At 48.5% G+C, this 27,932-nt stretch overlaps 1 protein-coding gene across 6 annotated transcripts in view; it reads right to left on the reverse strand.

Moving 5' to 3' along the window:
* The window catches only part of TOX2 (TOX high mobility group box family member 2), a 101,037-nt gene that overhangs the window by 65,728 nt on the left and 7,377 nt on the right, over positions 1 to 27,932 (reverse strand). The gene's annotated exons all lie outside the window — the stretch shown is intronic.

The following is a 27,932-nucleotide window of genomic DNA, read 5'->3' on the forward strand; positions in this document are numbered from 1 at the left end:
TGCTGCTGTCAGAGAGGGTCATGGGTTCAGACACAGATTTACAAACCCCACTCCCGCAGGAAAGCTCCGTGTTTCCCAGCTTCCATGCAGCCACCAGCCTCAGTGATTACTGCAATCTGCCTCTGGACAAATGTCATTAGAAGGCAGCAAAGCAATGCAGATGTGGCAGTGGAAGTGCATCTGCAAAAGGGCTGCACAACCAGGCACTGATGGGAGCCAACTGGTTCCCATGAAGCAGCTATATAATACTAAATCATCACAGGGATGCATCTCGTGGATGCAGGTGAAGGCTTAAGCCTTAAGACTATTAGGAAAAGTACTTATTTTTATAAAACAATATACAAATAGGATAAATCTACAGTAGCAGTTCTTTCCCAAACACAACAGAAGCAGGAGCACAGCTGGTGATGCCAAGGGGTGACCAAGGTATGACAAACAGCGGTCCAGAGATTGTACTTGTAGGTCTGACTCCTTCACTCTGAAACCAAAAGCTCTTAGAAGCCAAACCCAACTCATCCTGAGACCAAAGGGAAGGTCCTTCTGCTCACAGTCAGCAAAAGGACATCCAGTGGGTTTTAGCAGGACAGTCATAGATGAGAGAGCTGGGTTATAATCCATCCAGTTCATAATAGAAGTGATCTAGAAGGATTCAAGTTTATTAATGAGAAAAAATTATGCAGGCTGGCCACAACTAAAAGCCGTCTTTGAATGGCTTTGTGTTAAGAGTCTCACAGCACTAAGTGGCATTGAGGAAATGGAAGATTAAATTTAATGTCAATAAATGCAAAGTAATGCACTGGAGAAAAGCAATTCTGACAACAAAGGCACAACAATGGGCCTTAAAATAGCTGTTATTGTCCAGAGAAGAAATGGTGCATTCATCCCAGAGAGTTCACTTCCAACTTTTGCTCAGATCTCAGCAGCTGCCAAAAAACACCATTCAAGATTTAGGAGTTATAAGGGAAAGAACAGAGAATAAAAAGATAAAGCACATATTTTCCACCTGCTATGAACAGAGGGGTGAGCAACACAGATGGCGTGGCATGCACAGATGAGGAAGAGATGATGCAGAGGCACAAGGAGATGCACACACAATCCCAAGACAAGAACAGGGAATGGATCTTCCTCGGTACTCACAACCTGAACTCAACAAAGCAATGCTGGTGGAACCAACACCTTGAGGGAGCCCTTTCCACAGGGCCAGCACCAAAGCCTCCTGCTGTGGCATGGAGGGACCCAGAACATCACTTAGCCAAGTGGGAGGGGAAGCTCAGTGCAAGCTCTCAAGCCAAGGGGAGGATTTCTGGGTGCTTCTGTGCCCTGTGGGCATCAGAGAGACCTCTCCTAGGCCCCCACCCCAGCACCTTCCCCAGCCTCCCCTTTTGTTCCTGCATACTCAAGGCAGCAGTATTCAACAGACAGCATTCATTTATCTCACGGAACGGCTGGTATTCTGCGTGTGCCGCTCACCAAATTATTGTTATTACATTATTTGGGGGGAATGAGGACTTAAACTCATTTACCCGGGCCTTTCAGAGCCTGCAAAAGAGTTCAAGTTCTTCACAGAGGCACACAAAAAAATCCGTCCACTGAAAGCTACAGGGAGCAGCAGAATTCAGTCTAAAGACTGACATGGAAATAGATTAATTTTTTTTCCCCCATTTCATATTCTAATTACAATTCTTCTCCCCCTACTATTTTCTGTTCTCATTACAGTCTTAAAATTGCTCTGCAAATTCTGTACCTTATTCTGCTCTTCCTACCATCTTTGTCATGGAAATGAGAAACAGAATGTATAAGCATGAAAATATTGCCGAGATCAAAATTCTGCTTAACCCTTTCTTGTGTGACTCCGACAAGAGGCAAAAGCAGCACTGCCAGCAGAGCACAAAGCAGAATGCTCTCCATCCATCCATCCATCCATCCATCCATCCATCCATCCATCCATCCATCCATCCATCCACCTACCGATCCATCCATGCTCAGAAGTGCTCACACTTGCCCTTGCACTGTGCAAGGGGGATGGGGTTGGTTTTTATTCCATCCTATGAGGACAGACCCTGACCAAACGAGCTGTAGCTGCTTGGTGTGTTGCAGGCTGGAGGGAGGCACACAGTGCCCCAGCATCCCCGTACCCCAAGTACATCACATCATATCCCCTCCTCCTTGGAGCATAGAACTGCTCTACAGCCCAACCAAACCCTTCCCAATTTCTCTCAAAAGCTGGGAAGAAAGAAATAGTTTGCCATGGGGACACAGCCCTACCTTCACCCCAAAGCACCCCATCCCACTGCTGACTGCACTCAGGGCCATTTCTTTGCAAGGTACAACCAATGGAGCTGCACGTCTCCACCACCTACATCACATCCTCTCTGAAACCCAGCAACAAGCACACCCTGTATTGTTTATCAGCTTACGCAGGTGCTGGAGGTGTTTGTCTGCAAAATAAACCCAGGGCCCTTGCTAAGCTGCTCCTGCTCCCTCAGCAGCTGAATAATCCCGAGAGCTGTGAGTGCCTCTGCCATGTGCATTGCTGGGGAGGGAGGGAGCAAGGGAGGGGAGTGAATGCAGCACGTTTCCTGGCACTGGGCTGCTATGTAGACAGTCTGAAACAAATACAGTAAGTGATAATGAGACTTAACTGCACTGCCTGCCCCGCTGCTAACACGTGTAATTCACAGGAAATGGGGAGAGGCACAAAACGTCCAAAGATCTGAAAGAAGCTGAGGACGCTCTGTGCAAGGAGTGCTGTGAGTGTCAAAGGCATCTAGAAACACTGTTTTTTTGCAAGACAAAACCTTGGGCTGAGATAAAAATAGAGCTTCTACCTGTCTGCCTCTGCAGCAGCAGCCAGTGCTGCTCCGCTGTGTGAGTCCTTATGGAGGTGCTGATTTTGGAAGGGAAACAACAGCCCTGAAATGGCCAAGGAGGGGAGGGAGCAGTTGGGAAGAAAGCAGTCACAAGCCAGCAAGTTTTTCTGTCTTATTCACAGGAGGACTTTGCACCACACACAGCGGTGCTTTGATGCACAGCCATGCCTGGGGATGGATGCAGCCTTATCTGTCTGTAGGTGTCCATGTTCAGTGCGGGGGATTTGGACTAGATGGCCCTTAAAGGACCTCTCCAACTCAAATGATCCCATGATTCTATGTTTCTTTGCAGGCATCCATGGGGTGCAGGTCTGACATGCACATCCTGACATGTAATCTGCAACCCAGCCCAAAGCTCAGCCCATGCCATCCACCTGCAGGGCTCAGCTCAGCACCTACACGTACTTGTCCCCCAGCACTCCTGACCCGGAGGGTGATGAAGAATCAATTATCAAAGCGACCTTAGAGAGAATGGGAGCATTATGCAAAGTTGACCAAACTGTGGGGGGAAAGCAATCACAGAACCTCTGCTGCAGTCATTTGGAGAGGAGTTTCCAGCAGGCAGATATTTGGCACCATTGTCATCTCCGTCCTGCAGCTATGAGCCTGGCGCTATGCAAATTGCCTGCAGCCGTGCGATTTATGACTTGCAAAAACAGGCTGACAAAGTACATTTGGGGCTGACAAAGTACAGCTCAACTCACAACTCGAGCGTTGAAGAGTGCGCCTGGAGCGGGGCCAGGGGACCCGCTGTCACCCACCAGCCATGCTGGGTTCTTCAGGGGGAGAAGCAAAGGAGAAAACAGGATTCCCATCAGCAAAGTGCATCCCTGTGCGGTGTCCCTGTGGGATCAAGCAGATGGAGGCAGCAAGCCACACAGTCACAGTCACAGGGTCATTAAGGTTGGTAAAGACCTCTACATCTATCTCATCCAACCATCCACTTACTGCCACTATGCCCATCAACTCATGTTCCTTAGTGCCTCGTGTGCATGGCTCTTGAACTTTGGACAGCACCACCAAAGCTCCCCAAGCACATCATTGGGGAAAACACCCCCAAAGCCTTAAAACCCCAACCTCGAGGAAGAGCAATTCCACACGGAGCTCAGTGCAAGGAGCAGTTCTAACACGACCCACCAACTCCCATTATTAATGAAAACCCAAAGCACCTCTCTCAAGCATTTCTCATTTCAGCTCTTTTTGTTGGACACCTCTCCATTCAGCCTCTTAATCTTCCCCACGAGTTGTATTGCTGTGTAACGTTTTCATTAGAACAAGGAAGGCAATCCACGTTCACTTGTTATAACGTGCACCTGAGCACTGACAATCCCCTGTGTTGGAAGCTCACGGAAATTAAGGCAACTAATGAGAAAGAGGCACCTCTCATTATTATTCTGCGCCTGCCTCGCTGGAAGTAATTGACTTGAGTTATCATTACTATTATTACAACTATTATTATTATTACTATTATTAACCCTAACAAAAAAGTTTAAAGCACGTTAATGAGAAAAAGAAAAAGCAGCTTTGCCCAACTAATTAATGGCTTAAATAAAAAATAAACAAAGGGAGTCTTCCCAATTTGAGCAAAGTCCTGCCTTTCTCCAAGCAGTTAAAAGCAGACTGACAGCTTTAGAGATAGGAGAATGGGCGGATAAGATAAACACGCACAATACAAACTTGTCCAAAGCTTTTACAGTCTTTCTCTGCACCACTTCCAGCTCATTAAATTACAGTATTACTATAGATTTGCAGCAAAATTATCTTTTATCTTGGCTTCTTTTAAAGCTATTTGGCATTTGCTAGTATTTTCTATTATAAATCTAATTGCAGATTCCAAACAGACAAGGGCTCATTAAGCCTTAATTATGCACATGTTGTTTTCAACAAACATTTTCATTTGGACTGCTGTGAGCTGTAATTGTTCAGAAGGCACCGCAGCCTCTGAGCTGCACACTTGCTGGGGATGGCAAAAGCTGCTCTCAAGTGGGTCATGGTTGGACTCAACGACCAACCTGCAGCCCAGGGTGCATGGGGTGAGCTGGTCCTTTGGGAACACTGCTGGTTCCAGTGCTGGGAGCCACCACAGAGGGTTGGAACAAGGGTGGGGGCATGGGATGGGATGGGACACTGGGCATGGTCACCCCTTGCTGAATCCCAGGTTGGTTGAGGTTGGAGGCACTCTGGGTCCTGCTGGTCCCATCCTGCCCCAGCAGGGCCACCCAGCAGTGCTGCACAGCATCATGACCTGGTGGCTTTTGGGATCTCCAAGGAGGACACCCAACACCTCTCTGTGGAAGCAATGGGCACCCACACAGCACAGCACTGCTTCCTGATGGGCAGAGGGAACCTTCTGCACAGACCTCACCAACCAACCTTCCCCAAACCTCTGTAGAGGAGGAAAAACATCATTTTGATGAATAATTTCAGGTCAGTTAATGATTAGGGCTCCAAAGGAAGGTGGGAGGTGCTGGATGCTGCTGGACCCAGGAGTTCCTTGGCAGGTTTTAGATGGAAACACAAAAGTAGCCTAAATCCTGCCCATGAGGCATCCAATGAACCATCTCTGGAGAAGAGAGATGACCAGGAAAGGGCCAGTTATGTTAAGAGATTAGTAACCTCCTTTGTTGCCATTTCTTTCTCTCCTCAGTGTAGGAGATGATGAATTTCCTTCGTCCCACAGACTCACGTCGCACTATTAGAAGGAAAATGTGCCAGAGTAAGCATGAAATGTTATGGCCTTGCCCTCAAAAAAGACAACTTTTCAAGCAGTAGTTTGTCCTAGAAAGGCTTTCTAGGTCATTTTGACTTGGCATGTATATGGCTGACCTACTAAATCTCACACAATAAAATTACAGAGTTTCAGCCAGTCGGTGTCAGATCATTCATAACTTCAGAGGCAGTATTTACAAACTCGCTATTCATATATTCACAAATAAGGTCTTGCTCGGCTCTTTCTGGCAGGAGAACGCCTGCCCTGTTCAACATTAAACTTGTGCTGACGAAGGGAAAACGTAAAAGCCACGCTCCCATCTTTGCCTCTCCTCACACAGCCCTCACCCCCAAATCCCACAGGGTTTGTGGTCTTGCTGCCCCTTTTTACTCAGAGAAACAGTCAAAAATGGGTTTGTCATGGGGTGGGGAGCCCAGGGAGTGCAGGCACTGACTGCTAAATGGAGGGTTGAGGGAGTAATTAAGGAGCTCTGCTCTCACTGTTATTCCTGGGCTGTGTCCTCTGCATTCTGACTGCTGGTCCAGCCCAGCACAGTGCCCCTATGTGAACCTCATGGAGATTCCTTCAAGCCACACAGTGGGCCTATTCCAGCTGCACCTCTACAAAAGAAGTGATATGTTTCCACTTCCATGTTATTCACAACTGTTAAGAGAAAGAAACATCCTTGTTCTGGACCCTCCTTGTTCTGTGCCAGCACAAAGCACTGCACCAGCCACAGGGTGCATGAGATAACCACCAGCACTTCCAGGAAATACTTTCCCAGGGTTTACATCATACAGAGATTTAAGCACCCTGGAAAGGTGAAAACGCTCAATTAGTGCTGCCAGGCCATCATCTCTCATTTCCTTCCGTTCTCCTGCAATCCCCTAGAGCTGCATGTACAGCACCTTCCCCACCTCCTAATTACAGGCTCCATTGTGCCAGATAATGCAGCCCCAGCAGGCTGCAGGGAGCCTGTGTGACATCCCACCGTGTAACACTGTTGGCTACAAAACCAGAAGAATTCATCACCTCCTCTAGTTGGTAAGTGGGACCAGGCACTCGCGTGCTCATTGGAAAGGAAAACAAGTTTGGGTCCTTTAAACAAAACACATTGAATGTCCCAAACAGGTGAAAGGTCCCAGTTTTTGTCTCTTGAAAAACAGTGTTGTTGTTGCTCTTAAAACACATATATAAATTGTCACAAGTCACAGTGTGAACAACACACAGCCTGGTCAGATGGGAAGGATGCTGTGATTGCCAACACAAACAGCTCCGAGCAAACACCTGATGTGCAAATTGAGTTCACCTTTGCTGCTCAGTGGGGCTGGGGTTACAGCTGGCATGGGAATAGTCTACAGCACAGAAAACCAGCGCTGCACTTAGCAGCATCTTTCCCCTCCACACACCTCTGAGTCTCAGAGCAGCCTGCGAGGTGCTGCCCCATTGACCTCCTCCAGCCCCATGACAAACCCAAGTACATTTCTCAACATTACCCAGGGCTCAGAGACAGGGGCAGCTTCTGGGCTGAATTCCCACCCCAAGCATCCCAGCAGGACAAGATCTAGGAGGTCAATCCAGCTGCCCCAGCAAACAAGTGGGGCTTTGCTCTAACCAAACTGGAGTTTATATGCGATGCTGTATGTGACCCAATGCTGATGAGAGCCAAAGAGGTAAAACTAAGCACGTCACTTGTTTTTCAAGGCAGCAATAATTAACACACCAACACAAGTATTTAACCAGGTCTCCTGTTGCTTAATATCTTTATTAATGACCTGGAAACCAGGCTGTACGGCAAAACAAAGTTTGCAGATGAAAAGAACGTTATGTAGGTTAATTACAAACGAGGAAGTCCTGGGAATTGCAGAGTCACCACAGCAAGCAGAACAGCAGCGAGAAGGAGAAACCCAAAGCTGTCAAATGTACACAGGAAGGAGCTGCCTGAAACCCTTCCAGTCTTCAGCAGGTTTTAAATTAACTCAACATTAAGTGATAAGTCCAACTATTGCGTCAGGCACCCTGCGCGAACCTCTACTGAAAGCGCGGCGATAGTAAAATGATAGAGTGCAAAAATAACAGGCCAGAAAATAACAGAGAAAATACTGTAATGCTGTTATCCAAACTGTCAGCACACGATTGTTCCAGGTACCGAACTCAGCTCTGCTCACCCCTTCTTAGAGAAAAGGGATGGGAAATAGGGAGAAACTGGGAAACCAGGCTACAGGGCAGCGGAACACTGGAAGGTTGCACTGAGGTTTCCCAGATCCTTCCCTTCTCCAGGCTGAGCACCCCCAGCTCCCTCAGCCTGACTCCATAGCAGAGCTGCTCCAGCCCTCTGAGCATCCTTTAGCTCTCCTGTGGACCCACTCCAACAGCTCCATGTCCTTCTTGGGATGGGGACCCCGGAGCTGGATGCAGAACTGCAGGTGCAACATCACTTTCCCAGGTGTGCAGTGGGGATAACCATTCTTGTTCATGGTGAGATGCCTTGCAGTGCTGAATTAGAAACCCTCTGCTGACAAACTGGTGACCTGGAATTTGGTTTTGTGTGGTTGGTTTTGTAATGCAGCCACAGCTCTGCTCAGGGCTGGGTTAGAGGTGCAATTCATAATGAAACCAATGAAGGCTTTCATCACTGAGAACAGAATTTAACAGTGTGCCCGGCTGAAAAAATACATATAGATCCCAAAGCAGATGGCAATGCTCATAGGAAAGAAAAAGGGGAAAAAATCACCTTGGGCTTTAGGTTTATACCAGTGAGAAATTTCACTCCACTTTCCACCCTGAAACCCACAGTGTTTTACTGAGAGTTTGTTTCAGAGCTTTTGTCCCATGCTGAGCCAGCAGCCCTTGGTGCTGGGGGCTGTATTTCCATAGCTGTCCCCTGAGCTTCGAGCCTTTCTGGGGAACTAACTGGGGAAGATACCATGTCAGGAGGGATTCAGTGGCGAGAAAGGCAATGACAGCAAGGCTATTGGAGAGCTGGAAAATACAGAGATGCTTAATGCCTGGTGCATTAAGCTGGTGTCTGTGCCCCCAGTGATGATGAATTACAGCAGCAGCTCCACATGTCCATCAGCTCCATATGCCCAAAAGCCCATAGAACCCAGGGGAGGGCTGTGCATGGAGCTGGCTCCAGCAAAGGGACATTGTCAGCAAGAAACAACCCATCTCCAGGCTTCTCCAACATTGGGACCTGGACATATGGTGTTTTAGCCATCACACAGTGACTGTGGTTGCACCGACAATGCACAAAACTGGACTGACGGTGCACTGCATGACTCTTTGGTTTTGGACCACCATCCATCACTGATGGAGTAACTCAAAGCACAAACACCATCCTGTAACAAGGACAAGCTGTGTGCCAGCCTCCCCTCCTCACAGTGATACCTCCAGCTTCCCCCTCATCACTTGCAGCAGAGCTTCATGCAGGAGAAAGCAAGCTGAACAGCAGCACCACAAAGCTCAGGGCGGCTGCTTGTGCCTGCTGACACCTTCACACCATCCAGACAAAACCTTTGCGTGCACAGTGCCACAGCCTCACAGCTTCCGGACAACTCTGGGACCAAATCTCCATTAAGTGGTTATTATTATTTTTTTTCTTAAACAGACTTTTGTGTTTGAAGACAAAACACGCAACAGCAACCACAGGAACGAGAAGCAGCAGCAGCACGCGGCCAAAGCAGCCCCCAGCCAAGGACTGCTCAGCTCTGCAGCAGGTGAAAGCGAAGCCCGTGTTCCAAAAAAGCCTCGCCATTCAAACGCTGCTTGAAAGTGAATGAAAATGCCAACCAATCAAACTCCACGGCAGGATTCAAAGAACAATATATCCAAACCTCAGCGCTGCAGCCAAGGATGTATTTGCAATGCAGGAGCGCTACAGCAGCAGCAACAGAAGCCGTTTGCAGGAGTAAATGAGGTTATTTTGGCAGCAGAGCGGATGTAGCAAACAAGCCACTTTAACTGAATATGGTAAACAGAGATGGAGTGATTATGGCAAGAATGAACGTAATAGGGTTCTGAGCTGCTTTGAATTGCCTCGACGGACCACAATATCTGATAAAACCAATGGAAAAAGTTCTGGTTTCCTCTTGCATATAATTGATTATCTTGCTGAGATCTGCTGTTTTGTACACACACACACACACACACACTCACAGACCTCTGAAATTCAGTTACTTGGTGGGGCTGCCAGAAATAACCCCGGGCAGGAGCAGTTAGGCCGTGTTTATTTTTGCCTGGGGTCAGGGGCTCCAGAATTGAGCTCCTGAAATAAACACCTTTGGTGGCCCAGCTTCACATACTCCATGCACAGCTATGCAGCCCCTCAATGGCTTTAGGACAGAGGGAATAAGCTCGGGGACAGCATGCTGCCATTGATGGGGTTCTCCTTGGGTTCTCTCCCCTTGACAGAGCAAATTTGGATTTGATCTACAAAAGGAGCTGGCTGCAGGATGGAGCAGGGATGGAGCAATGAGCTTGTGCTCTTCTCTCCCCACTGCCCCAGTCTCCCTATGGTTGGGCACAGGGCCAGGGGAGCTTTGCAATGGGATCCTCCCAGTGCACATTGTCTTTGCTTATAGAGAAGTGGGGGATCCTATGAAGGCATGTACTGTCCAGCCCCTGCCATGTCCCCAGAGCTGGCTGTGGGATGGAGCTGAACATCCCCACAGCTGAGCTTCCCGCCTGCAATTCATTTATGATTTTACTTACTGAAACAGCACTCAGCTAAACCTGTGATTAATATTTTCCTCCCCAGACTCTTAACATGACAAAACAATAATTAATGAGACAGAAAAGCGAACCCAAGTTACAGTAAGCACAGAGAAAGACGCATAAGAAAGCTGATGAGCAGGGCAGTTTGCAACCCATGGTTTTTGGGAAGCAGTACAGCAATTAAGAACAATAAAACAATGGAAAAGCAGGTGGAAGGTCCTCTGTGTGCTGTGTTATTTTGTCTTATCACAGAATCATAGAATGGCCTGGGTTGGTAGGAACCTCAAGGATCATCAATTTCCAACCCCCCTACCAAAGGCAGGGCCACCAACCTCCATATTTAACACTAGACCCAGGCATCTCCTTTGCTTTATCCATTCTCCTCTATGGGGCATTACCCTGCACGGTGGGCTCACAAAATCCAACTGGCCAGGACTCTTCCCATCAGCCCAAAAGAGCAGAGCATGGCTTCTCAGGGACCTGCTCCCAGCCAGGATGCACTGGGAGAGGGTTTAAATAACAGCTGCAGCAGCACAGAAGCTCCCCTGGAAGCTGAGAGCTCAGAGGCAGGTGCCAGCCCTGGGCTGGGGACAGTGGCATGGTGCCTATGGTGACACAGTGCCCGCGGTGTCCTGGCTGCATGCCACCATGCATAACAAAGCTGGGAGCTTTGCCCTCAAACCCACACTCCTCTCAGCTGGTAGCTTGTGCCTGCCCCACATCTAGCATAGGTTTGCATAGCAGAGTTGATTCCCAAGGCACAACCTTCCTGCCCCCACCCCCAGCTGGGGGCAGGCTGCAATCAAAACTAACAGGAACCCCTACACATAAAAGGGATGGGTGGAGCGGTGCAGAGTGGAGCAGGGCAGCAACCCTACAGCACAGGTGTGCTCAGATGGGGCAGCAGGAAATGCACAGACAGATGGTTGATGGGGAAAACAATTTATTGCTTCTACCTATAAATACAAGGCTGTTTCAAACTGTGCCTATAGAGTAAATGTTCAGATAAATCATTGCTTAAGCCTTCCAATGGACTTTCTCAAAGTTTCATTTTCACCCAGAGTGTAAATGCATGCGTACAAACAGAAAACCCAGCGCGTAAAGCTGACCAAAGCTAAAGTACTGCAGGAGTTGTTATACATATGGACACAAAGACGCAGACACAGTTTGTACACCCCGATCTATTGATGTGCATGTGTTTACACATGTGTGTGTGCACACACTGACCCCCCTTTAGCCCCACTCCCACACCACTGCCCAGCCCCAGCCTCACACAAATAAGAGCATCTATGGATGCCTGCTCCCCTCTGTGATGGTTGTTCAAGGCAGGGGACATGTCACAGCGATGACTTGTATGTTCACTAATGACTCCAAGATCAATGGCACAGACAGGGGAGAAGAAAGCGATTTAATTTCCCCATCAACAGATTACATGGGTACACGAAATATTCACTGTCAGATAAATGTGTTACCTTCATTCTTTCAGCCCCTCAGTGGAGGCAGAAGCAAAATGCTGTTGAATTGCCCGTGCTTCATTCTTGCATCCCCTCTGAGACCCTGGCCATGTGAAAGGAATAGAGAGGACAGAAATCTTATGAAATATTTGCCTTGCTAGAAGGAAATCTGGGTGCTGGAACTGCCCGGATATGCACAGCACTAAGGAGAAGAACACAGGGAAATGGGAGGAGGAAGACAAGAAACTTCAGGAAAATCATAGAGCAACAAAACCATGATGTGTGCATGGGGTCTGGGGGATAATCAGAACTACCGACCCAATGACAGAGGTAGAAATAAGAGGCTGGGATTGCAGCAGAGAGCCCAGGAGAAGAGTGGGATGCCATAGGCAAGCTCTGTGCTCCCTGCCCTCATGGGATGCTGAGGATGGGGACCAGCAGGGTAAGGAGCAGCTCAGGGTTTCCCACCAGCCCAGGTCACTGTACACCCCCAGTGGGTTTTTTGGAGGCCTCATCTTGGAACTGATTCATTTAAAGCATCATCTTCAGCAACCAGCATTTCCAGTCAGTACCGATCGCTGCTCAGCATTGGGTTTGAAGATCTTTTCGAGCTGGGTAATTAACACACGCTTAAAAGAAAGTTGTCTCCATCCTCAGGAGTCTCGCAATTTACTGCATCTCTCACTTGAATTCATGTATGACTTGCATTTCCAGACATTATGTAATGAGGTTTTTGTGGTCCGTAGAGCTTTCTTACCAATCCTGTAGCTGATGCAGCCAGCAGCGATGACAGCACACAAATACTTGTAGTATGGGTTTTCAGCCCATATTACTCCATACACGCACAATAAACCCCCGCTACCTTCACTAGCAATGGTACGCTTGGGTTAAGATGACCCCAGCACAACTGATACACATTTACTGTGCCCAGCAGGGCCATGGGCTGCCTGCTCCGTGGCCATTGGAGGTGACAAGGGTTGAGAAGGACTCATCTTGGCCCAGCCTTCTTGCCGCACTGCTCCAGCCTGGGCTCACCAGAAAGCAGAAACTCAATGTTTTCTCAGAAATCATCCACTGCTCGAGGAAAGTATATAAGGCACAAAACTTACCTCAAGTCCACCTGATCACAAGAGAAAAGCAAAAATACAAACATACGGGGTGACAGCCTCAGTTCTATAGATAGTCTGGCCAATCCTCCCACGTACAACGATGGCTCTGCTCTCACAGATTCCTACATGGGCCCTTTGGAAATCAGCACCTGGCCCACTGAGGTACCTGGGTAGAACTGACTGTGGTAAAATTGCACTGAAATTTCTGTATAAAACTCAATGGGTTTCAAAGTTCTACATTGTACATCTCTACACTGCAATACATGGCTCATGCCAGGATGCTCATCTTTCTACTGGCAGTAATTCTACCCAGATTCCATAATGAAAGCGTAAGCTCCACTCAGGCCAACACACACAACCAAAGCACCTAAAATCAGAAGATAATCACAAAAAAATCCCAGAGCCTGATCACAGCTCCCCCACTTAACACTTCAGGCACAAAAAAAACCCAGTAGATTTCAATCAACTGCACACCCACAATCATTGTTACATCAGACCAGCAGCCACCCAGCACTGCCAGCACCCAAACACCATTACAAACCAATTGATGAGGCAAAGGCTGTGAACCACAAATCTACAACAGCAGGATGCATAGCAGTTTTGGTCAACTTCAGCCACACAGCTCTACACCACAAAGAGCCACCCTGCCTGCAAAGGCTCTAAGTGGCATGAATGGTGTTGAGCAATAAGTTTGGTGCCCTTTAACTGCACAGCATTGAAAGCACAAGCTATAACCAATACTTTTGCTGGCGGGTGATAAATCACGCGCCCTTTAACTCGTGTTGCAAATGTAGTTAATTAGGAATGCACGCTTGCATTTTTTTTTCATGTATTATTTCCTGCTTGATTTACACGTGCTGCCTTTATTTGAATACTTGCTGGGACTGAGGCTCTGGGCTGTGAGATATGGTGTGAGCACAGAAGTGCAGAGCACTAGAGGTCGCGGTGCTCTGCAGCCTGGAGCCAGCAGTGCAAAGAGCAGCAGCAGCAACAGGTGACCAAAATGCCTGATGGACACGTGATGGGATAATGGTTACCACTGGGACCCTTTGCTAAAATTGCAAAACAGAAGTACAGATAACTTACTCGAGCATTTTTTTCCCATTGCAACTAGCTTTATAAAGCTGCTTTCCAATTGCTTCCATTGGTATTTTGCTAAGACAGGCGCATGCCAGCCTCTTTGAGCACCAAAGCTCAACACCCTCATGTGCCCCTGACACCCCCACCACATGGAGACCAGCTGCCCCCATCCCCATCCCCCTGCTGTACCAACTCCACACCACAATTTATATCACTCCTCATTACCACAAATCGTCCCCGCTCTCATTCCCAGTTATTTTGTCCCTATTTTTTTTTTCTGCAGATGTTTTCGGGCTGCCAACAGCATTTTCAGCACTGGTACAAAAGAGCATTTGTTAAAATGTTCCCTGATGGCAGAAGATTCGTAACAGATTCAGAAACCCGGTTGTAATCAAGGTAATTTCTTAGCACTCATCTGCCATACAGAACTACCAGCGGGATGGGGGCCCTGTTATCTGCAGGAGCAATATATGATACGCTCATTTTTTCCCCTCTATAAACTTCAATTATTAATGATGGAATTTTTTTACCCAGCCAGCTCTTCCCTTGGTGGGAAAAGCAGCCATCGGTGACATTTGCCAATTTAAATCTAATCCTCTTCATCTGCGTGTTGACAGGGCTCCATTTGACTCTACTCATTGATCCAGCCAGGAAAGGCTACTCTATAACTTAATCTGATGTCAAACCACCATGTGTCCTGTAGGAAATCGGCGCTGTAGATCTCCGCGCTATAAATATGTCACCAGAATTAACTGGAAGCACTAATAGGTCACTCGATGAGCCCCGCGGAGCAGGCAGGGCACCAGCAGGCTGTTGTCACGGGACTTGTGATTGATGACACCAAAAACGAGCCAGAACAGAGGGCTGTCAGACAGCCAGCACGGGCATGAGGGACTCGCCAACATGCTTTGCTCGCCACGTGTGTTAATTAAAAAGAAAACAACCAACAGCAGCAACAAATCCTGTTGGCTAATATAAAACCAGAGAAGAGTAACAGGATCTCTTCCAGCTCTCCCAGCTTGCAGAGCTGTCCCCTGCACCCACAGCCTTTGGGCAGCAGCTAGAACCAAAGGAGAAGCCTTGGAATCTTGTCACAGGCAGAAATTGCCCTTGGAGGGTATCAGGAGCCTGCAAAGGGATGGTGGCGGGTCCCAAAAACGCAGCCCAAGTTGTATCTTTCCACTGCAGTCCTTTTCAACTTGATGACATGGCTTCTGATGCCTGGCTTCATTTCCCTGCCCCAGTCCAACCTGTTCCAGCTGCTGGGAGAAGTGTCAGCCGAGACGTGGAACCGTCCTCTCCCACAGGAATCATAAACATTGTGGGGACAAAAGCTGCCCGTGCGGGGACAAAAAATGCTGTGCTTCCAGCATGATGCTGTTTTCCTTTACTCGTCAATGGTCTCATAGATGAATTAAGCCCAGGAGGAGCATCCCACTCAGCCTTAAGTGATGTCCTTCCCATTCGCTTGTACCAATCCGCCATCTTCTCCTGCAGTCAGGCAATGCCTCTCCACTCATTCCACAGCTTTGTTCTCCAGACAAGGAAGCCACTGAGACCAAATTGTCATCATTTTCAGCCATAGCACTGCCAAGCTTTATCCTTTATAGCTCCCACAGAGGTGTACTAAACCATGGATGCAAGATGCAAGGCTCCAGACACAAACGAGCACTCATCCACACCTAAAGAAGCCCAGTCTCCAGCACACAGATCCAGTTATCCTTGGAGCCAACCAGATGCCAGGACTGGCAGACCCAAAGGCAGCCCGACCTTCCACGCTCCTTCTCAGAGCTATTTTTACAGCTATAAATTATTTGTGCTGGGTGCCTACAACACAGTGTTGAATGGAGTCAGCTCCTCCACAATCAGAGCAGAGTCTCCGAGATCATCTCATGAGCTGAACATCCTAATTAAAAACCAACAAATGAGTTCAAAACCATCCCAAGAAACATCAGAGGACCAACATTCACTCAGGTTTCAAACCTGGTCAGAAATCACTGGATCCAGCAGCAAGCACAGACTTGAATTTACCAAACTTTGCTCTTTTTAGAGGGCTCCAAGCCCTTGGCAATGCACCAGCCTTAATGCCTTGCCATGGGCTCAGCATGGCTGCAGGTGCTGCCCTGACCACACAGAGCATCATGATTCAAACACTAAGACGACAGCGAGCCATTCCAACAGGCAGCTGATATTACAGACCCACCTCCAGCAGAGGAGCCTGCAGCACCTTCAAACAGAAACTGGATTCTTTATTTACCTGAGCAGATGTTCACCACAGTGTTTTCAGAAGCCCGGAGCTGGGTATTTGTCAGCGCTAATGGGATTTCCAGGAGCCAGCTTGCTTTAAGAGCTTATTTTCTCATTCAAATTGTAACAGTCACCATTTTCTGGTTAGTGTTGCCTCTCTCACCCATGATTATCTCCCCGAGTGCTCACTTTTCTCTGGGTCACTGAGCGGGGATCTGTTCTAATTACTGTCAGCTTAGCTTTTGTGCGGCACCCCGTCACACACCAGGATCTGGGCTGCATAAATAAGCAATGTGTTTGCTCTTTGTAAGCTTTGCTAACCAAGATACAGCCCAGCTCACTTCACCCACCCGACTGGCTCGTGCCACCAGCTCACCTGAAACAAAACCCAAAGTGCCAGAGCCCTCACGCTTGCCAGGTTGGTTCCTCAGTTTCTTCATCACCTCTTGGAAACGGATGCATTACCTCTGCTAACACCCCCCAGTGTGGATGCTGCTCTGCCAGCCTGAGGGGATGAAGTCACATTGATACTGATCGCAGGGCTGCAGTCCCGTGAAAGGCTTGCTAAATTAACAGCATCCCTGCCAAAAATCCTTGTGCCACATGGAAAGGCCTAAACCAAAGGACTTTCCACCCAAATGCTGGTCCTGAGCCACGTGCCATACAGAGAGGTATACAAAAGATAAATAATTGTCTTTTAAACCCTCAGATCCTCTGATTGGAAATTCACTGCCCCTTCTGATCCGATCTGGAGTTCTGCTCGTTGTGCTCTCCAGGACAGCAATCTGCACGAGGCAACTTCCAGTGCTTTGGGGGTGCAGGATGGAGGGATGCTCCCTGCAAAGAAAGCAGCCCCCTCTTCCCTCTGCAGGCAACGCCTCTCCAGCCTAAAGGACAGAAACTGCTGCAGAGCACAGCACAGGGCACATAGCAGGGCTAATACCTGGACATGTCAGAGGGCTGCCAGGAATTCAGATGTGCAACTGCCAGGAAGAGAAGGAAGGTACAGGTAGCTCTGAAACAGAGCCAGCTGCTGGCTCAGAGGAGGAGCAGTCTGCAAGCAAAGCAATGGGAGCTGGGTTGACCAGAGACAGGTCTCAGTGCAGCAGCACACACCTCTGAGCAGAAGCCAGCAACGACTGCAGAAGTGGTGAGCTGCAGCAGGAACCTGAACAAATAAATATGAATAAAAAACAAAAGGCACCCCGCAAGACTTTTATTAAAAGCAACTCTTTTCTTCTTTCCAGGAAGTGACTCTGCTGTCATGTCTCCTGGTGTAGTTCAGGACTGCCCTCAGGATGCAGAGCAGCATGTTGGCTCCGAGCTGCTTCTTGCAAGCATTCAAAGAAGTGAGCATTCATTTATTCAGCTGCACAGCAGTCACAAGAAAAGCACGAAATATCCAAATCAAACTGCTTGCAAGCATCCAACAGGTTGGGATTTGGGCACATAAAGCTACTTCTTAAACAATGCCTCCAGGCAAACACATTCAGCAAAACACAGCAGCAGCAGCAGCGCACAGTTTGGGAGCAGACAGAAGAATCAGTCACACAGGAGCCTCATTCACAATTACAGACTTGGCCCACACTCCTGGCACACAACTGCCTGCAACGCAGCGTGTCCTTCAGCTGACATCTGCTGCTGCTCTGATGCAAAAGGACTTTCGGTTTTGTACTGTGAGAGCTGTGGTTGAAAGCCTTGAAGAATAAGCTGCTTGCAGACGGGCCCCATAATTCAGGAGAATCTTATCTGAGGACTTTGTATTCTTATCAGAAGCATTCTCCCATTCATCTGATAACACGTAGATACGTTTCTTTGTAATGAGATGCCAATGAGAATCTGGCCAGAATCTCCTAAGAGTGAAGGCAAATGGAGACAGCAGAAGGGGTGCACCTGGCCTCCAACAGGAGCACAGGATGGAGAAGACACCGTGCTGTGTTTGCACCACTGAGGTGGGCTCTGTGCTGCCCCAGCAACTCACGATGGGTGCAGAGATGGAGCGGAAGCTTCAGCCCAGCACCACTTTCAGCAGCCCAAGCATGGTTCAGTGCCAGCCATGAGTCATGAGTCACCCCGAGCACATCCTCACCAGAAGAAGGCCAAGGCAAAAACCACAAGCAAGTGTCAGAAGTATGAAAACAAGTGGCATTTCTCCTTCAGTTGTTGGCGGTGCTGGAATCAAAGGTTTATACAGGACTTAGGCAGTTTTAATCCGTGTCCCATGACTCTGGCATCATGGTGCTGCCTCTTAAGGGCTGTGCAAAGCTATGCAGAATCAAGTCTTCTTGTAAGGCCAACCGCAACCAGAATACTGCTGTCGTGAATCAGCAAAAGCTGCTAAGCCATTTCTCAACGAGCTCTGTGCTTGTAGCAGGGCAAAAGGTGAAGAGTATCGCCTTGTTACCATAATTCAATATTGAAAAAAATACTTAACTCCCATTTTTCCTATTGCAGGTTTGGATTTTCCTCCTCTTCTGCTCTAAGATTTACTCTCAAAGCCCACATACCAGCTTAGCCAGGCAGTCACATCATCCACATTTAACTGGCCACCAAGGGGAGAATTACTCTTACTTGCAGCTTATGGGCTCGTGCTAAATAGTCTCTGCTGAATACAGAATCACCTTGTAAAAACACAAGTCTGAAATGAAGACTGAAGTGAATGAGTCTGAAATGAAACGTGGCTTCTTGCTCCAGCCACTCAAACCTCCCTTCAGTATATCTTCACCACTTCTCTTACCATTTCATGATGCCAGCAAGGAACAGTGCTGCATTTTGGGGCACCCTGAAGACCCATAGCATCAATGGGGCAGCACAGTGACAGACACTGCTGTGCTCACCTGGCTGCAGGGACATCCAGGCCTCCAGCACACAGCTGTTATATATGTATGTCATGTATGTAGGGGCTGCCCCATGCCAAACACGTTTCCTGGGCATCACACAGCCCTGCACTTCCTTCCATGATCAAGCAGACCTGGCAGCACCCAGCAGAGGCAGAATTACCCAACCGTGCACCAAACCACAGTTGGTTCATATTCTATAAGCTCACAGGGTTTTACATCTTAGCCTCCATTCATTTTCAATCAAAACGCGGCCTTTTTTTCATACCTCTAGTCTGAAAAATAATGAGAGAGGGAGAGAGAAAGAGCAAGACAGCCAGAGAACGGAGCCTTCCTTCCTCCTCCCTGTCAATATTTTATCACAGCAAACACCTGCCATGCAAACAGCCCTGGGAGAAACAGGAGGTTCGTGGAACTGCCTCGGCAGCAACGCAGACACCACAGGAAACAAAACAACCTGCACTAGCAGAAGAGCCACGCTGCAGCACAGCCCACAGAGCACATGTTTGCATGCTTCGGAGGGATACGAGACAAATTCTGCTTTATTTTGCTTGCTGATGAAGGGGGTGTGACTGCTCTGAGCCCAGCAATTGCAATTATGAGTTCTGCAAAGGGGGTTGCAAGCAGTGAAAGCCTTCCTTGGCAAGGCTCAGCTTGTGGAATCACGAGTCAAAGGCAGCAGTCAGAGTCTGCACTGAGCTGGTTTGGCACTCAGAGCCTCCTGCTGAAAGCACCAGGATTCAGAGCGAGGCGAGATGAGAGACACCAAAGAGAAAGAAGTGTGGGCAATCACTCCTGCTTTCCTCTGAAAGATTCAGAGCAGCGGCTCATCAATGCCCCCTGCCCAGGTGGGCAGTACTCGACAAAATTACTTAGACTGATATTTATGGAGCTGAGCGGTGTGGAAATTGTCTGATCCCCACATCTTCTGCACTCCTGGAAAGCAGCTGGGATGACACCTCGGGGAAGGCACCATTTATTTGTTATGGAGCACGCTGGGATCAGAGAGACTGGAGGTTATTATTTCTGTCTGAGATGTGATTTCAGGCTGTGAGGACAATTTTAGACTGTGCAAGCCTGAAATAACTCTGTAGGCCAAATTTTTGACTTGTAACAGAACTATCAGATTCACTTGTCATGTTATTAAAGACCCACACCAACCCCACAGCTTACACACACACCAGGGCTGTCAGTCCTGGGAACCAAAAGCATCAGTAAGGCCAGACCTGCTTCTCACAGCATTGCTTTTGGCTCAGTGGTGATTTTTAAGCTATCATACGCCGCAGTGATGGTTCTGTTCCATGGCCACGTCCCAACTGGCTTGTAGGGTTCATTGAATCACAGAATGGCCTGGGTTGCAAAGGACTACCACGATCATCTAATTTCAACACCCTGCTGTGTGCAGGGTCACCAACCAGCAGCCCAGGCTGCCCAGAGCCACATCCAGCCTGGCCTTGAATGCCTGCAGGGATGGGGCATCCACAGCCTCCTTGGGCAGCCTGTTCCAGTGTGTCACCACTCTCTGGGTGAACCCTGCGGTTCCCCCAGGTACAAGGCATCACCACCTAAAGCAAAGCATCAGATGGTGGGGGATGCTCCTGTGCCCACAGCTCCAAGCAGGGAGGACTTCACCTCTCATGGGTTGCATCCCAGGGGGAAGGCAGCACAGCACCTTGCCTGGTGGTTACAACCTCCACGTTTGGTTTTCCCATTCCAACAAGCACCCTGATCGCCCCTGGGGTTCCTTCCAATTCAAGCCATTCTATGATTCTAAGTTGCTCTTCCCAAACATGACCAAATGTGCAAGTGGTCAGCAATCGCACTAAGTCCATTGGCACCATATAAATGATGCTTGTCCTGCTCGGGCCCTTCACATGGAGAGATAGGCTAAGCTGTACTCTGCAGGAAATATTGAGAAATCCAGTCTTTTTGGTGGAGAGATCCTCTCTAAGCACAAAAACCACAGGCTCATGATTGATGGAGCGGCTGGGTTTTCAAACAGTCACACAATCCCAAAGGCCAGGAGCAGCACCCATCAGTGAGCACGTACAACCATATGCAGAGACAAGGGTTAACAATCTTATCTGGGGTCACCAGAAGACATTCCAAGTAAAACCCACAGCACGCAGATTTCCTGCTTTCTAACCCAATGCCCTATTTATACCTCTCTTTCTTCACAATGCCAGTGACAGCTTTTTCCTCGCTCACAGGCATGTTTCCTGCTTCTTGAGCTGTGACTTTCATTTGTAGCTCATTTCCATAACCTCAGAAACAGGGTTTCAATGGAAGTGTTAAACGTACTGATAAATTCTTCCCGAACCTTAAAGCTACGGGCAGAAAGAATGGAGGTGATTTATCCCATATCAAACAATTGGAAATTATATATTTCAAAATCCTTAACCTGAACGTGGCAAGCGTTATCTCTGGCTGATAATGGAATGCTGGAATGCCTTGTTGCTGGTGAGACAAATACCAGAGCCTGTATCCAAACACCAAGACATGGTTGGATGGCAAATAGGCTCCACGTGCACAGTGACTTTCACAGCCTTCAGTTCTCATGGTGGGGACAAACGCCACTCCTATTCCCCATTAAAAAGAGAGAGGGAAAGGAGAAAGAGAGAAAAGACAACCCTACCCATCCTTCTCCCAGCCATGAGCCTGAATCCATTGCACTGCACAAGCAGAGCGCACAAGGGGGTAAAGTGAAGAAAGGATGAATGGAGCTTTGCTGTAATGTCTGTGCTTGGCTGGAGCTGGCAGAAGACACTGCCACCAGTGCTGGGATGGAACGTGGCTGCAGACAGACCAGGGCAGCAGCACATCTCCACCCTTTTTGGAAAGCTCTTGGAGTGTGTGTCCATCAAGCCATGCATCACCAAGCCCAAAACAGCTCTATTGCAAAAATGAAGCTGAACCACTCCATGCAACCTACAGGAATGGGGACAGAGCTGCAGCACAAAGCAGGGCTGCCCCCAGGCCCTGCTCACACCCAGGGACACCAGCAGCTCTGTACCCCTACAAAACACACGTGCACCATCAGGATCCCACAGAACAACTCGATTCCTCTCTAGCTTTCCCCCCCAGCCAATCCCATGCCAAAATCCAGCAGTCAGAGAGGTGGCTCGTTTCGGAGCAGCCTTTCACTTCCCCATCTCCACTTATAAAACATGATCCTGCTGATTCCTTTTATTCTACACCTGGCATTGAAGAGCTCTGCACAGAATTTGAATGGTGCTGCTCTGGAAATAATAATAATAATAATAACACTAATAATCTGTAAGGGAGAAAAAATTAAATTCAATCATCGCTTTACCCTCTGTGAACTGCAAAAACCTTGGGAACATGAAAAGGTGCTTTCTGAGGGATGTTAAGCATTCAGAAAGATCAGACTGCACTGTGCAATTAAATGTTCCACAGACCTTTGTCACAGGACCCAAACCTTACTCCTATGTGAACCTCACACCCTCCCGCTGGGAGCACATTGGAGTGCCTTTGCTTTAAACCCGCACTTCGGATATTCCATACCTTTCCCTTTCATCATCCCCCAACACACACTAACGCTGGCAGAGTTAATAGTGACTGACTAATTTTAAACCCTATGATTACTGGAGCTGATTTATATAGTAGCTTCACTTCACAATGCTGTGAATCACGCACGCGGTAATTGCCAAGTTCAATTTTAGCTCTGTCATACTGAAGCATTAGTTTTTTATGCCTCAGCTGTTGCCTCCTCCATGCTATAGAGGTAAGTTGATAATGCAGTAGGATTTGCTGTTAAATATCATAATATTATGATACCCCGTGTCAGATTCCTGCAAGCTTTGTGAGCTGTGCAGTGTCTATTAACTAAATACTTTATTAAAGGAATGGTTTGAAAAGGTTTCTATTCTAATTTAGCTCAGAGCATTGAATACTGGGGGAAAAAAAGAAGGGGAAAAAAAAGCTGTGGTTTAATTCACCACCAGAAGTGACTTGGTGGAAAGCAGCATCTGTCATCGTCATCATCATCAGGAGGGGGAACGGCTGTTTGTGAGGATGGACAGCAATAGGACAGGGGGGAATGATCTGAAATTGTGACAAGGGAGGTTTAGGTTGGATATGAGGAGGAAGTTTTCCACTCAGAAGCTGGTGATGCACTGGAACAGGTTGCCCAAGGAGGCTGTGGATGCCCCATCCCTGCAGGCATTCAAGGCCAGGCTGGATGTGGCTCTGGGCAGCCTGGTCTGGTAGTTGGTGACCCTGCACATAGCAGAGGGGTTGGAACTGGGTGAGCACTGTGCTCCTTTGGAATCCAGGCCATTCTATGATCATCAAAGCTGAGTAGGGGGAGGCACAGAGGTGGGACCAGAGCCTCTTACAGCAGCACCGGGACCAGAGGTCCCCCATCTCCAAGGACACAAACTGTTTTTTTGTGCCTAACTCTCTGCCCACCCCTCCTGAGTGGCAATGGGGTCCTGACAGCCCCACAAGCACTGCCAGGAGGTGTTTTAGCCAGTGAGCACGGAGCTTCAACATGCAAAGTCAGGCATGAGCAATCATCTCCTAAGAGCCCTTAAAATCACTCATCTCTCGGACTCCAGATTTAATTCTTTAAATATATTCTGCTCATATCAAATCTATCAAGTTCACAAAAACTGGAACTGCCTTCTCTTCTGGTTCACAGCAGAAGCCTCCAGCTGTCGGAGAGGGCTCTGTGCCATAACAGGCTGCTCCAGGCACTGCCCTGGGATGGTTCTGGCACCACTTCTGGGTGGGACTCCCCTCTGGGTCAGCCAGGGCAGAGAAATTACCTCTATAGACCCTATTATTCCCAAATAAAAGTGGACATATATGCAGTTCCAATGGTCACTGCAAACATGGCTCTTAACCCAGCTCTGCACTTTGTGCATGACTCAGCCATGCAGGCAGCAGTGACCACTCCAGCAGCCTCCTTTCCTATTTACCCCCCCTCTGTTGCCCCAAGGAGATGAGTGTGGAAGCGAATGAAATTCTCTTCCACTATGTTTTCCTCCTGGTTTTCTGAAAGGAAAGGAATTGAGGTGATGTGCCAAAGAGAAGATGGCTTGTAGGCCTGGAGCTGTAGCTGAGCTGTTCAGGCTCTGGGTAACGTTGCTGTGGGATGCTGACAGCATCCCCATCCCAAAGACCTGCTGGAGCAAACAAGAGGGGACTGCAAAGGGGCACTACTTCACACAGCAGGGGAAGCCCAGCCCTGCACACACCAGCCCTACCCCAGCAGCACTCAGAGACCCTCCTGTTCCCAGCCAGGAACTGATCCCTCCTCTAGGATATCCAGGTCACCCCCGCCTGGTTTACAGTTCAGAGATAATGAGCTAAACGCAACGCGATGCTTAAAATAAATGGACAACACCTTTGCACAAGGAGAGCTTGACTCCTCTTTTCAGTGCTCGCAGTTGCTTTCAAAGTGTTACTCATTGCATTGAAAACAAAACCAGACTAAAAATGTCCTTGTTACTGTATGGGAAAGGAAAAGAAGCAAGCAGGTGGCCTTGGCTGCACGATCCTCTTACCGCAGCATTGTTACTAAACTGAACGTTTACACAGGTCTGACAAATTGTTTGCAATGAGCATGTAGGCAGCAGTGCTACCAGATGTTGTTCTCCTAATATTTGCTATATTACATCACTGGATACTGCTGGAAAGCCAACCTGTGCCAAATTTGCTGAGGCCTTGGTTTGCTGTGCATGCATCTGCAGCTCCAGCGAGTTGAGCTCTCTCTTGGACTTGGGTGCACAGGAGCCTCCTGAGCTCAGGGCTGTGCATGCACATGTGCTGCTGGTTTGGCAGCCACCCTGCACCACCGACAGCTATTGAGGCCATTGTGGACAATGGGACCTCAGCAGTGAGAGCTTCCCTCCTGCATCCCACTGTGAGTCATGTTGGGTTGTACCTCCCAAGGGGTCTGACCAACCCTAGGCTCCCTTATCCCAGCACCCAGAGAATGACAGCACTGGATGGAAATGCTTCAAGCACTTTGCTGGGGTGAGATGCTGCTCTTCCTCACTGAGTTTTAAACCAAAACACAGATTTCCCACCCATGGACCTGTGCTACTCATCCTCATGGCTGCTGGCTCCAACATCAGCCCCAATGAGGCTGAGCAGTGCTCAAAAAGTGCTTAAGAACTCTAATGGAGAGGTCACAGCAAGTGTTTCTTTTTCTTGTTCTAACAAAGCAAATGCAAAGGTAACCCTATTTTAAACAAACTACCATCACCACATACACACACACACACAAAGATATCGAATATTCTCCTCCACCATATGGTGAATTCACTTTCTGCTCTTCACAGCAACATTCTCATTGGCGAACACTGGGCTGTGCAGCAGCACGATGAGGAAACTGCAGATCTCTGCCCTTAAGATCCTCTTCTTAATGAAGTCAAGAAGGCTCTGTTTAATGTATATTTCATTTCAAGCTCTCTTTCTCCCTACTTTCTAGGAAAGCATAATTTCAGTGACATTATTTCTAAATTATTCCCAAGCACTGTGTTCTTAAAGTATTCCCAGCTGTCTGTGACTTATCATTGGGCTTCATTGGGCACACAACTCCATGACAACTTCTGGTCATGCTGTGGTGGGATGCAGGCATCAGCCCCCAGCCAGGAGCCAGCCCAGCACCCTTCAGTTCCTTGGCACTGCAGATTAATCGAATGCTGCAATAGGAATAGATGTACAGCTATCTTAAGCATTCATCAACCTTATAAAGGTTAATTCATTAGCCTTTCAGCTTTGGAGACAGGTTCTGCTTTCACTTACACCTCCGCACAGTCATCAGCTCAGAGGAGGTCTCAGAGATGTAACCTGGGCAAATCTTATCAATGAATTCAAATCTTGAGCTAAATCAGGAGGAGGAATGGATTTAGCCTAATCCCCTCCAAACATCCATCAGCATCACCTGCCAGTTCTGCGGGATTTAATCTCCCTCTAATCTCTCACAAACAGTGGAGTATGTGGGGAGGAGACTGGGCATGCAGCAATGGTAGTTCCATCTCTCTCCCCCTCCCTCTCTCCTTCCCTCCGTCCAATCTGGCTGCCAAATCACATTAAGAAGCACTTAGAAATTCATTAAGGTCTCTGCTAGCATCATTTTCCAGGCAAACAACCAAGGGAGCCATGTGTGCTCCAATGGAGGTCCCACACCATTTGGGACAGGAGGAGAGATCCCATCCATCCCTGCAGGGACAGCATCCCCATGAAGGTTCTCAGGAGCTCCAGCCCTAATTGTAGTGAGCACAGGGACCGTGATGGGTAAAAAAAGAGGTGGAGATGCAAAGATCCTCGAGAAACCACTCACATACAGTGAACACCAACACTGCTGCCAACCCAACAGAGACCCCAGTGCCAAGAATGAGCTTTGATATGCAGGTACCACACTTAGCGACAAGCTTACATCCCAGCCCCAAGCAACTAACAGCGTGCTTTCATGCCTCCCACTAAAACTATCAGCTGTGAGGGTGACGTTGGCTTTGATTGCCGTGGATAACGAGGCCGGGGGCTGCCGGCTCTGGGTGCTGTGCCAAGCGACCCGTGGCACGACGTGCCCGACGGCAACGCGGGCGCCAGTCCCATCCGCACATGCAGGAGCCCCAGCTCGGGGCGTTAGCGTGTGATTCGAGGTTTACATAACACTGCCAAACGACTTCTGGCAGGAACAATCGGTATTAGCAAGGGAAAGGAAGCATCCGGCGGAGCACTGAGACACCTCTCACAGCAGCCCCCAGGCTAAAGGGAAACATAACAACGCAACAGAAGCAACGCTTGGGCAACGGAGATGAAGAGGGGAATCCTCCATAGAGGGAATCTATGGAGCAGGGAATTCAGCTTTCCCTTTCTCACCTCCCTCCACCCCTTTGGACCGTGCTTCGGTTGTGGCACGCAGGTCAAGCCTGCACCACTTTAACCACAGCAAAAGGAAAATGCGCTCCCGCAGGGCAACGGGCTGTGAGGTCTGAGCAGCTCCAGCTGAGCTACCTCGGCCCCGGGGCTGCTAATTGCGGAGCTCAATAGTGCTCTCGCAGGGATCCAATGTGCTCATCACAGCGGCCAGGCAGCCCCGAGCAGCCACACAAGCGTCGCGTTGGGCTTTTTAAGCTCGTTCAGCCTGGATGGAGCTGAATTATAAAGTCATAGAATTATAGAATCCTTAGAGTAGGAAGGCACCTTTAGGTTCCACTTTAGATACTAACAGGCTGCTGTAAGGTCACCTCGCAGCCTTCTCTCAAGGCTGCACAGCCCCAGCTCTCTCAGCCTGTTCTCATTGGAGAGTTGTTCCATCCCTTGGATCATTTTTATGGCCTTCCTCTGGATATGCTCCAGTCTATGTCTCTCCTTCACTAAAGACTCCACATCTGGACACAGTGCTCCGAGTGAGGTCTCAAGGCACAGAACAGAGGGGCAAGATCCCCTCCCTCACCCTGCTGGCCATGCTGCTTTGGATGTAGCCCAGGATCTGGTTGCCTTCCTGAGCTGTGAAGGCACACTGCTGCCTCACATCCAGCTCCCCATCCACTGGTACCCCCATTAGTAATGATTGGCCTTGAATTTGTCTCCAAACAAGCACAAAACCCAAAGGAAGCTGTATCTCCCTAACGGCTCCTCCAACTCCAAAGCGATGGCCACCAGTTTCATCTGTCCCTGTCTAATGCCACACTGCCACAGGCTCCTGAGACCATCATTGCCAAGCAAGGGATCCCTTCCCAGCTGGCACCATCTCCACTCTTGTGACACGATGACACAAGATTCAGATCCAAGAGTTTGATCTTCAACTCATCTCCAAGTAAGATTTTAGCATTTTCAAATTGTTGCCCATGATTTCCAGCTTTGGGAGCAAGTGAGAAGCTCCAGCTGAGCTTCACAACGTTGTAAGACAGCTCCACAAGACAAGAGGA

The sequence above is a fragment of the Coturnix japonica genome, chromosome 19, assembly GCF_054131305.1.
Source record: "Coturnix japonica strain WE chromosome 19, WE-NBRP24, whole genome shotgun sequence".
NCBI classification, from domain to species: Eukaryota; Metazoa; Chordata; class Aves; order Galliformes; family Phasianidae; genus Coturnix; species Coturnix japonica.